Genomic DNA, 12,230 nt, shown 5'->3' on the forward strand with positions numbered 1-12,230 from the left:
AGAATTACATCCAATCCTTGTGATTCTAAAATGATTAAATCCGAGGGAAACACATGCCTACCTATACTCAATGGCACTTGAAAACATCCTTGACTGGCCATATACTCCACTCCTAGTGAGCTTACTAGCATAGGTGTTCTAAGAACCTTAGTGGGAAGGTTATACTTATCCACAAATCCCCTTGATATGTATGAATATGATGCACCAGTATCAAAAAGAATGAGTGCAGTAAATAACTTAACCAAAAACATACCAATGACGGCATCTGGCTGCTCTTCAACCTCCTCCACGTTTACGTGGTTCACCTGTCCCCTGTTGAAAGGGTTTGGCTTCTTCCCAGAGTTTCCATTGCTATTTCCATTTTGTAATTCAGGACATTCATTTGCATAATGTCCTGTCTTCAAACACTTAAAGCAAGTGACTTGGCTCAGGTCCTTCTTGGCTGGGGTTGATGGGTTGGTGCGATTATGGCCTTTGCTTCCTCCATTCCCATTACCATTCCTGGTGCCATTGTGATTGTGCGAGCTACCTCCTCCATGGGTATGCTGAAAATATCCTCCCGGTCTAGGGGTAAAACGTGGCTTCTGCCGAGCTCCTGAATTGTACTTCGCTTGTCCATTCTTCCTCTTGCGATTCTCAATTTGCTGCTGCTTGCCTTCAATCATAAGAGCACGGTCTACCAACTCATGGTAGTTGTTGAAGGTTGCTACCATCAACTGCATGCTCAACTCATCATTCAATCCTTCTAGAAACTTCTCCTGCTTAGCTGCATCCGTAGCAACGTCATCTGGGGCATAACGTGCTAACTTACTAAAGTCCTCCACATACTGGCCAACTGTCCGTCCTCCTTGGCGCAGGTTGCGAAACTCACGCTTCTTCATGGCCATAGCTCCTGCTGAAACATGGGCAGTGCGAAAGGCCTGCTGAAACTGGTCCCATGTGACAGTGTCGACAGGGAAAGTGGCTGTGAAATTCTCCCACCATGATGCTGCGGGTCCTTCAAGCTGATGTGCGGCAAACTTCACCTTCTCCGCATCCGTGCATCCTGCTGTGGTCAACTCTCTAGCTGTCTTGCAGAGCCAATCATCTTCTACTATCGGCTCGGTGCTACTGGAAAACACCGGCGGATTCAGCCTAAGAAAATGGGCTAAGTGATCAACAGGTGGTGGTGGTGGTGGGTTGTTGTTGTTGTTCCCCTGGTTCTGATTCTGGATTAGCAACTGCATCAATGTGTTCTGCTGCTGGATCAACTGGGTGAGCTCCGGTGGGAAGGTAAATCCGGGTCACGTCTCGGAGGCATCTGAGGGTTTTAGAAAAGATGAGATGTAAGAATAGAGGGGGTCTAAAGAGAAAACACTACACATATGCACATGAGGCAAAAGCAAACAATTCACTTCATTCAATCAAACAAGGGCATACAATAGATCTAACTATCGCAAAAGTTCTCGGACTACTATATTTACATGATGGACTACTACTACTGATGAGGTGGTCTACTAGAAATATTCTTCGGTTGCAGACTCCATGATATCTGCTCCAGCTTCATCAACATAGTCATCATCGCTATCATCTGGGTTCGAGTCGGTGTCGTCGATGATGATGTAGTCTTCCAGGCTAATCTCCTTGGGTTCTTCGTCTTCATCTACTGGTGTAGGGTCTCCCATAAATATCCCGATCTTCTTGATCAGATCGTCATTCTTCTCCACTAGTACTTCTATTTCCTCTTCATAATCTTCATGTGTAGCCTTGAGTTCTTCCTCCAGCTCCTTGATTCTTGTCTTAGCCTTCTTCAGATCTACCATGTTGGCGCACATCTGGTTCTCTTGTCGTCGAATGTGCTGGTTTAACTCCTAGATAAAAGCTGCAATTGATCTATCCTTCCTGGTGCTGATCATCTCCCAGTGCTCATCTCGGCGCCCACAAATCTGGTAGATAGTATCCTTGAGATCATTGCGGTAGACTTATCCAATGTGTCCCATGGTGATGTGAGCTGCCATGCTCTTTCCTAGACTCCAAGTTGGTGCATCAAAAGAAAACTCTATGGGCTCAGTGATTGGCATGAACGTCCTTTCCGGAACTTGAACTTGAATCATCCAGCGCTCTTCTTCAGGTAAAGTGGCGTTGTAGGTTCCGGTGAAGCTTGGTACTCCTATGTTCAGGTATCTAGTGACTTTCTTTAAGTGACGTCCAAAGGGTGTATCTTCATCTGGTTGCGTGAACTTGTTCCTTGCACCCGCCATCCTAAAAGAGTAGAAAAGATGAGAGGTCAGATGAGAAGAGAGTGGATAGTGATCTAGGTCTTTTAGCGTAGTGGTCGTGTCCTACAGTCAGCGTGTGCTCTGATACCATCTCTGTAGCGACCAGACCTCAAACAGTCTGATCTCTGTGCTCCGGTGTCCTCCCTGGATCAGTAATGCTGACACCACACAGTACTCGGAGGATTTATAACAGAGTAGCAATCACACACTTATTACATCGAGTGTCTCAATAGAGAACTTATTACAATAAATATGGCTTAAGGCCATCTAATAACGATAACAGCGGAAGGCTTGGAAGATAAGTGAGTCCATCAACTCCAACGGCATCACTGAGTATAGAACCACAACCTAAAACTCCTTAATCGTCGTCTGAAAAGTCTCCAACATTAACGTTGCAGCCCGAAACGGGTCAGCACATGGAATATGCTGGCAAGGTAACACATAGAGAGTAATGGAATGAAACAGCTATACTATATGCATATTTGGCTGGTGGAAAGCTCTATGGTTACAGTTTTGCGTAAAGCCAATTTTTCTCTACTGCAAAGGAATAAATTTATTTAACTAACATGGTAGTTGTTAAACATTGAGAATGGTTGACAGCATCCTCAATCCCAATTAAAAATATCATTAACAAAACCCAACAGAATTAATTTAGAGTAACATGTTGAGATTCACATGATAATCCAGGTACTAGATGCTGAAGATGTCCATAACCGGGGACACGGCTAATCATGATTAGTTTATTACACTCTGCAGAGGTTTGCACATTTTTCCTCACAAGACTCGATCGCCTCCGTTTGGTTTCTCGCACTACATGGTGTTTGAGAAGACGGATGACCAAGACATAGTCTTTCAAAAGCGCTAGCACCTTACGATGGATAGACCGTTACACCTACTTTCCCCTACATCTGCTAATCTACCCTGTAAGAGTTCGCATGACTTAATCAACCATGCTAGAGCCCTTAATAGCTTGTGGCTGCACACGGAAGTTTCTAGTATGAATAATCCCATGATCCCTTTGAGCCTGGGTGGCGGTCCAAAAGAAAACAGGCAAGTCATGGACTACCCAGGTGCCTCAATCCACCCAGATGTGTGTTTAAGTTGCCACCTTAGATAAAACCATTAATTAACAATACTCACATCTGTCATGGATATCACTCACCAAATCCACGTCTACTAGCATAGCATGGCACAATAAGCAAACGTAGAAGTAACTCCCAAAGGTTTGAAAATAAACAGGTAATAGGTACTACCTCAACTACTTCCCATCCCACAATTTAATTAGATCCTAATCATGCAATGTTTGAGGATTGATCTAATGCAATAAAACTGGGTAGTAGAAAAGGTATGATCAAAGTGTTACTTGCCTTGCTGATGATCCGAGAAACCTAGAGATTCGAAGTAACAGGAGACGCACTCCGGGTATTCTATCGCAGACAAACAAACAAGCATACAATAAGAACTCATCTAATGCACATGTAAAAGTCAAATAAGATATCTAACCAGAAAGTTCAACTTGAGAACTCCGGTTGGCAAAAAGAATCAAATCGAACAAAGCAACGAAAGTCAAATGGCGAAAGAAAATAACTTCGTTCTACTAATCTAGATCTAACTCAAATTTTACAGTAGCAAAAACTTGTATAAGTTGGTTAAACGGATAGAGGGTTTCAAGACAAAACTCCAGGCGCTTGAATCGCCTGATTCCGATAAACGAGCGAAAAGTTATACTAGAACGAAAATCGGATCAGAAATCGCGATCAGAAAAATCACGGATTTAATCCGAGAAAAAGGAAAATGACGAACGTTCGTAGAACGAACGAACGGACGAACGAACTCTCGCTAAATAAATAAATCGGAAAAACCGATCTATTAAAAAAATCGAATCTAAAAAAACCGACAAAAAACCGACGGTTTTTCGAAAAAAAATAAAAAAAAACTCGGCGTGGAAATCGAGGCAACCTCCGGCGGCGTGCGGCGTCGAGGCGGCGGCGGCAGCGCTGGGGGCTGGGGGCTGGGGCGGCTCGGGCTAGGGTTTGGCTCAGGCTGGGCCTCCCCCCCGGCTTATAAAGCCTAGCGGGCCGGGAGTCCGGGTCGGACACGGCCCCTAGGTCGGTTCGTTTTTTTAAATAATTACGCGTAGAAGAAAAGTAAAAAGAAATACTAAACGGACTCCAAAAATCCCGAAATAAATTTTCCCGGACTTCTAAAATCAAGCCCCACAAGGTGACTATTTATTTGGGGCCTAAATGCAATTTTGAAAAACGCACATTTTTCCTAAATTCAAATAAAATAACGAAAACTCCGAAATAAAATCTTATTTGATTTTATTATTAAATCCTCAATATTTCTTTATTTTGGGAAAATCATTTTATTCCCTCTCTCATATTTTTATAATAGAAATAATTGACGATAAAATAACAAAAATCAAATGATCCTATTCTCAAAATTTGAGAAAACTTAAATATGAAAATAACGAAATCCCCAACTCTCTCCGTGGGTCCTTGAGTTGCGTAGAAATTTCTAAGATCAACCAAAATGCAAAATAAAATATGATATGCATAGATGATCTAATGTATAACATTCCAAATTGAAAATTTGGGATGTTACACCTTTTCTATGATTGAGAATGCACTGTTGTTGTTCTTAAACTATGGCCCGCCCGTAGGCGTGAAACCCTTTTTATTGTCTATGTATTACATCTCATTAGTTAATTATTAATAGTACAAAGCATACACACAGATGAGTGTATGTGGTGATTACTCCTTGTTGCAAAAAAAGATATGTGGTGGTTACTGCAACATACGGGAGTGCGAGAGTTTATGGTCTCTGGGTGCAACAAATGAGAGATGGTAACACAGGGTACATACAATCGGTTTGGGTGACAATGTATGTAGTCATTTCTCCCTATTTGTGCATGTTATGGCTTGTAATAACTTTTGAATCGTACTTTGATGTTGGAGGTTGATACTTTAAAACTTCAATAAATATTTGGATATGTGCATCACAATTATGCAGATGCCGGGGGATGATATTCCTTTTCTAAGAAAAAAATTGTTTTGGTTACAAAATAATAAAGATAATTGGAGGTACACAAGATGTTTCAGACAATAAATACCATTCTATCCTGGTTACAGCACCTCAGACATTATATTAAACCCTTCTGAAGTCTGCTCTATAAGTCAATTACTCGTTTAAACTACATGATATCAGAATACTATACGGAATTATTATGTATATAATATTAAATGAGCAGTACTGGAATGATTGAACAACCAATATTAAATGTGATACGAGGTTAATCCGAGGGCCAAATGTTAGGATCGTGAATCACATAGTTGTTCGTGTGATAGTACTATAACAATATGTAGAATTAATGCGCCATTACAAATTGATCAAATGCCAATTCAGGGAATAGAAAAGGTATACTATATATGCTCTCAGGATAATAAAACGGAAACGGAAACCAGATAATGGTTTTAGAACCAAGCGTTGGCTCGGATGGCTAGAGCTTACGGATGTAAACTTGCCCATCCACACTCGATCCATAAGGAGGTCCCATTCCACCTAAATAACGTACAATTAAGAGAGGAAATCCCCCCTTCAACCACTTTGTTTTACTCACACCATTTTAATATGGATTATGCATGTTAGTTCCCCGTGTTAATGCTTTCTATACACATAGATATCTTTTCTGTCAATGCTTATTTTATTTTTGTAGTAAAGTTCTTGTTGTTCAAAGAATAGGCTTTGACCCAAGCATATGGTTGAACGACACAAGTTGTTGAGGATACCCTCTAAGAAAGTTGAACCAAGAAAACTAAACATCGCCAGCAAAAAAGTTCATCTTGTTACCATTGAGATATAACACTTCTATAATTCTAACATTGGATTTTACAATGACCCTAACCCTTTAAAGATTTGTTTTTATTGTAGTATGGTTGATTTAATCTATAGTTGCATTGCATCTACTGAACAACGCACAGAAGTAGTTGTTTTCACCATATTCTCATCCAAATAATATTATAACTAAGAAAATATGTAAACAAAATATTAAGGAAGTATACTTATAGATTTATATATGTAAGTAAATGCTTGATATTTACTACTAGTATGTTGTTTGAATCCATTTCCAGCCTGCTATTTACTACTCCCTCCGTCCCCAAATACTTGGGGTATAAAGTGAGTCAAAAAGTCGATGTTTTCTAAGTTCGGCCAACTGTATATACAAAAGTATTAAGATAAATAGTATGAAATCACTATCAATATATTCGTCCTTAGATATATTTTCATAATATTTTCTTCCATGTATTTGGTCAAATTGAGAGAGCATTGACTTTTTGACTAAATTTATGAGCTATGTACTTGGACAGAGGGAGTATGTTATTTCTAACCCTTTCCATTCAAGGTAATGAATGGTAGTCCTCCTATCGTTTAGTAGAAAAAGAATCAAAATGCAAGCAAATCATATTTTTATTATGTTTACATATGGTATATTCAACAACAATAAAATACATATACTAACTTGTATGAATCAAGTAATAATAACATCTACAACCATTTGTACATATGCAACAAGGCGACAATAAAGCCGCAAATAACACCATAATAGAAATTTTATTTAGTATTGCATTGCGGAAATTGCTTCTGGAGTCCAAGCTCCATGGAGGCCTCCAAATGCAAAATTCTAAAATCATGAAAATTCATATTTTTACATTTAAAAAATTCCAAAATAAATACAGAGAGATGAAGGCATAGTGCAAAAAGGACAAAATACGTTGAAATGAGAGCTGTGCAAAAAAGACAAATATGGGGCCTCTTAACAATGAGACTATTCATCCTCACAAACCATGATTTTGTCTTTTTTGTACAGGTCACATTTCAATGTATTTCATTCTGAAAATTTACACACACACGCCTCACATCTTTGTTTAATTGTACACATTTTTTCAGATTTTTTTAAACAAATTTTTTCATTTTTTTTTGAAAAATGGGCCTCCATGGAGGCCGAAAGCCGAAACGCCATTCTCATTGCCTTGCACACAACATACTATTGAATACCTAACTCTCACACAAAAAATACTTAATACTCCATAGAGTTTAGAGATTGTCTATGAGGTTTAGCATCAATGGCATGAGGACCCCACATGTGTGACAGGATTTGCAGGCTAGAAGGGATCGTGATCTAGCGCCGCCACCTCACCCCGACGACTCCCCTCCCCCTCGCGTCGCCTCCCCTCGGGCGGCGCCATGGGCCCCCGATCCCGCGCCGCCAGCCCCTCTCCGCTCTTCCATCAGCAGCCGCCGCCGGTGGCAAAGGCCGCGGTGGTGTCGGGCCCTGCATGATCCAGGGCGGGTGGCCGCCGTGGCAGATCCGGTGAGACGGAGGCGACGTCTCACGCGGGGAGGTCAAGGGCGGCAGTCAGGGCGGCGCCCCTGCTGCGCGGTGGGGATGAGAACCTACATGGCCGGTGATGTGGCGGCCGCGGGCACATGGGTGGCTCCGATGGCTGCTGATCTGGCGTCCTATCCAGATCCATCTCAGTACGGCCTTGGTCATACGGTGGCGCTAGGACCGGTGAGGGGCGGCTGGAGGCTCCCTGTCGGCGTGCCGATGGCGGCCCTCGTCTCCACGGCGAGGCTCCGTTCGGTTTCAGCCAGCTGCAAGGTTGGGGGACGCGACTTCCGATGAAAATCGCGCCAACTTCGGTCATGGCGGATGATGGCGGCGTCTATGATGACGTTCCCTTCTCGAGGCATTGTTGTTGCAGGTCGTGGCACTCCACTCGTGATGCTCCGAGGGAAACCCTAGATATGGATCTATCGAATCGGATGATGATGGTACCTTTGACGCCGTTGTCCCTCCAGAGGGTATCGTTTTGGAGCAAGTGCTAGTTGGACGGGACAAGCGGAAGAGCGGTGTCTCATCCACCGCAAGGCCAGCGGCAGACCCCGATGGCATGGTGCTACGGAGGTTCGGTGACGGGCATGTGTGGACGGATTCGTGCAGGATGGTGGAGTTGTCTGGCGTCGTGGTGGCGTCGACGACAGGCCAGGCAAGGTCGATGAGTCAGTTGCTGCTCTGGAGATGGACCGGTGGAAGATGGCAGCGACAACCTCTAAGAGTGCGTCGGTCCGGTATGGGACACAGTCCCGGTATGTGGCTGGGCTGGGGCAACCGGCTTTAGATGTTAGGGTTTGATGTGATGTCCGTTTGGTATTAGGCCCGGATATTTGGCACCCCTTCATCAATGGGATAGGAGTAGCAACATGTGTTGCCTAGATGGTGGCTTCAGACTCACTGATGTATTACTTTATATTGTCTCTGTGAATAATTAATAAGATGGCCACATGCATCGTCTAGATGCAGAGGCCGGGAGTTTATCCCCCCCTTTTTTTAAAAAAAACATGTCTAACGGGAATCCACAGAGCAAAATATAAGCCCATGTCCAACCCGTGAGTTTGTGGGTACTCACCTGCGAGAATCCAAATGCATGCACAGTACTTGGATCCTTGGCTAAATTGATGCTTAACCATGTCAATGTGACGAGGGCAGCCAAGGGTTAATCGCTGGATCCAAAAAGGGGTCTCGCCCAACCAAAAGAATACACCTAATGTTTTATTATGTTTTTCTTGTATATCTTAACCTTCCCTCTTCAAGAGATCAGACTTTAGCATGGAGTGGTTGGCGCAAGAATTTAACATTGTATCAGAGCAAGAAGTCTCAAGTTCAAGACCCAAGAGCCGGCTAACATGCTATTAAATAAAAATGGTTACGGCTTATATCGACCAGACATCTAAGAGCACTTAGAGCGAGTGAAATTTTTTAAATATATTGTCCACAATTCTTCATAAGTTCAGACTTTTGGTTAACTAACTTGTGCATGAATTCAATAGTTTTCTACTATTGTAAAACTAGATTTGTTCTGTGGGAGTAACACAAATTGTCTCCAACAATAAAACAGGAAAGAATGATTGAATCATGCTTCAAATCATTGGGATCTTTTGGTCTAAATCACTTGCTAGATTCCATTTTCATCCACATTGTCTTGACATCACTGCTAGTTCTTTCTCCGAGCAGAAAATAAGAAAGAAATGATGATACCATCACAACCAAACCAATAAGATAGTACTTGTGAATTGTGATCCACTCTCACTGCTGACATAGCCCAAGGACTCGGATCTTCATTCCCACTGCCACCTACATAGTTTCACCACCAATACAACCCCTTCGATCTGCAGCTAACCTCGGTTGGACTGTCAAGTGTTCATGTCTGACGTGATTTGGACCTAGCTAGAACAGGGCCAAACCGGTCCACGTCGCATGCTTCAGTCAGAGCACACACACAAGCCCCTATTCGCCTACTAATAGTTGATATACTTATTTCCCTTCTTCTTTTCTGATGGTTAGTGGAAACTAGCTTTCTCGCTATTGCTACTTCCGTCAAATAAATAGCCTTTCGGCTACGAGCAGCTATGGACTATTTTTGGTGGCTAATTGAATTTGCGTAGACTTGTTTGGTGCGTGCTTCTACTCCTCCAGAAGGTAAATAAATTAAGTAATGAATTAAGGCAGCGAGTAGCGTGTGAGCCGATAGTTCTGCTTGGTTTTGGATAAAGACCACAGAGAGGAAAATGTTCAGCATAGGATTCTGGGATATGGACCCGATTCTTTTGGAGTAGCGCGCGGTGACCTCCCAACGGTAAGCAGTGGTCTCGCTCTTGTTGGTTCTCTTTTCCAAGTGATGATCAACGGCAAGCATAGGATTCTTTACCCGCCCCGATCGGGTCAACTATGTGCGTACGGGGGCATCTTCTTGCTCCGTAGTACTGTAGTACGGTGCACTCCTATGCCGGGATCTCCTCGACTATGCGTGGTGGTGCAGATCTCGGCAGCTGATGGGATGAGTGAAACCAACGTCCCTGCCGCTGGGATCTCCATGACAAATTGACAACGTACGTACGTCCCTTTTTCCGCATGGCTTCGGAGCCACGGCCGGATCCGGGTGGTTTCTAGCACTGCCGTACAAGATCCCTAATTACCCATCACATGTTCAATTACTGCTATCTTTTCAGGCACATGTTCCATCACTTTCCCACGCGGTGTATTATTGGTGGGCTCAGTCAGATTCAGAATAAGCGAAGGATGTTTCACGACTTCGATCTGAAAACCCCCAAAAGCTTAACACGTGCTCCATGATCTCACGTTCTTAACCATAGCACTGTAGCACAATACACAATAGCCTGCATGGCTGCATTGAGCCGTGGCTCGCACGCCGGCCCCCCACGGGAACCCCGCCATATCGCCGGCTACATTTGCATGGCTGCGGCACTGCGGCACTTCCCAACCACGGTTGAAGGACAATGCTTCGGTGTCTTAAGACACTTACCTTTGTAATGAGCGAGCCTGCCAGCGCGCGCCCACGGTGAAATCCACCGGATACACGGACGCCGATGGATTGGACCCCGTCCCCGTGCTAGTGGAATCTACCACTACCACTGCCAATCCACTGCCCTCCAATCAGTGTCTCCCACGCTGCGCATGCACTGCAAATTGCGGGTGCGGCATGTGCGAGATGCTATCATCTTGTGTTACAGCACGGGTATTCGATCCGGTTGCGGATTATAATGATCATGACCGATTTATTAATCCCAAATGGGGCTTTCTGTTACAGACTCGAAGATATCGAGAGAGAGAAGCTGATAACCCAACCTGGCTGGCCATCGATCGTGCCGTACGTCAAATCCCCACTGGGTTCTATAATACGGTGTACGAGCACGTACCCGCGGATCGCCGAGTGTCGTCAATCCGCTCTTCCCCTGCCCCTACCTCTCGAGCCTCATGTGCATGTGGTGTACGTTTTAGATCTGCTACATCGTTTGTTGGTTCCGATACGTTATGTAGATAGATCGGTGACGACACTGGTTTTAGATATGGAGAGTGAAAGTACTCTATATTATCGAGTTTTGTAGGTGTAAGTGATGGCTTCGGATGGTTTGATGTATATTCTTGTTAAATTTTTGTTAAATATAAATAGAAATGACCGGAAAAAAAAAGCCGCCTGCAACCGGCGATGTACAACACCTGCCACGGTGCATCACACGGTACCGCGTCGCCTGAACCGCCCATCCAAAATCACCAAAAGACTTGCCGTTGAAGCAGACTGTTCTTAATTCGTGAATTCTACTCAGCTAAGAGTTCCACCACTACATGCTAATCCAAAATCAAATTGGGTAGCTGTAGCGCCGGTTGTTTTTACGCAATATTACAACCTGAAAGTGGAAGTCTACCTAGATTTCTTGTACCCCTCAAAAACAAAAAAACTAGATTTCTTGTGAGCATGATGATGTTAGTCTTTTGTTCCTCGAGTTCTCCTGATGAACTGCCCGCTCTGGCACTATTCAGGCTACTAACCATATAAGCAAATGCATTGCGTATCAGGCTTATTATACCTAATGTCACTATGAGTTCAAACCACGAGCAAGCAAACTACTACCACGAAGCATCGTGAACGTTCTATATCTACAGTGTTGGAATGCTGATATAGGGCGAGGAATCTCTTGCTTAATTAAGGCCAGTTCTGTCATCCCCCGCAAAAAAAAAGGCCAGTTCTGTCAAGTTCGGTTCACACTTTTTTTTTCTCCCTCCATATTCCCATTCTTCCGTACGTTGAGTTGTTGCTCTCTTTGGTACTCTTGGGTAACTCATTGGCAGTAGATGTAGATCACATCGCACTCACATGTAGGGCGACAGCTGAGCGGACAGATATTTAGCTGAACTCTTTTGTACTACATTGTACGTGCTTTGTTGTACGTGCATGTGGCACGAATTCTGTACACATGTGATTTTAGCACTAAGAGCGTGTTCGGAAGTCCTCCGCATCGCTCAACTCCACAGCTTCTCAGCCGCGCGCCGGGCTCCAGCTCAAGCGAGAAGCCAGGATCGTTCGGTACCGCGTCCGGCTCCTCCCCACG

This window comes from Triticum urartu, chromosome 3 (genome assembly GCF_003073215.2).
Source record: "Triticum urartu cultivar G1812 chromosome 3, Tu2.1, whole genome shotgun sequence".
NCBI classification, from domain to species: domain Eukaryota; kingdom Viridiplantae; phylum Streptophyta; class Magnoliopsida; order Poales; family Poaceae; genus Triticum; species Triticum urartu.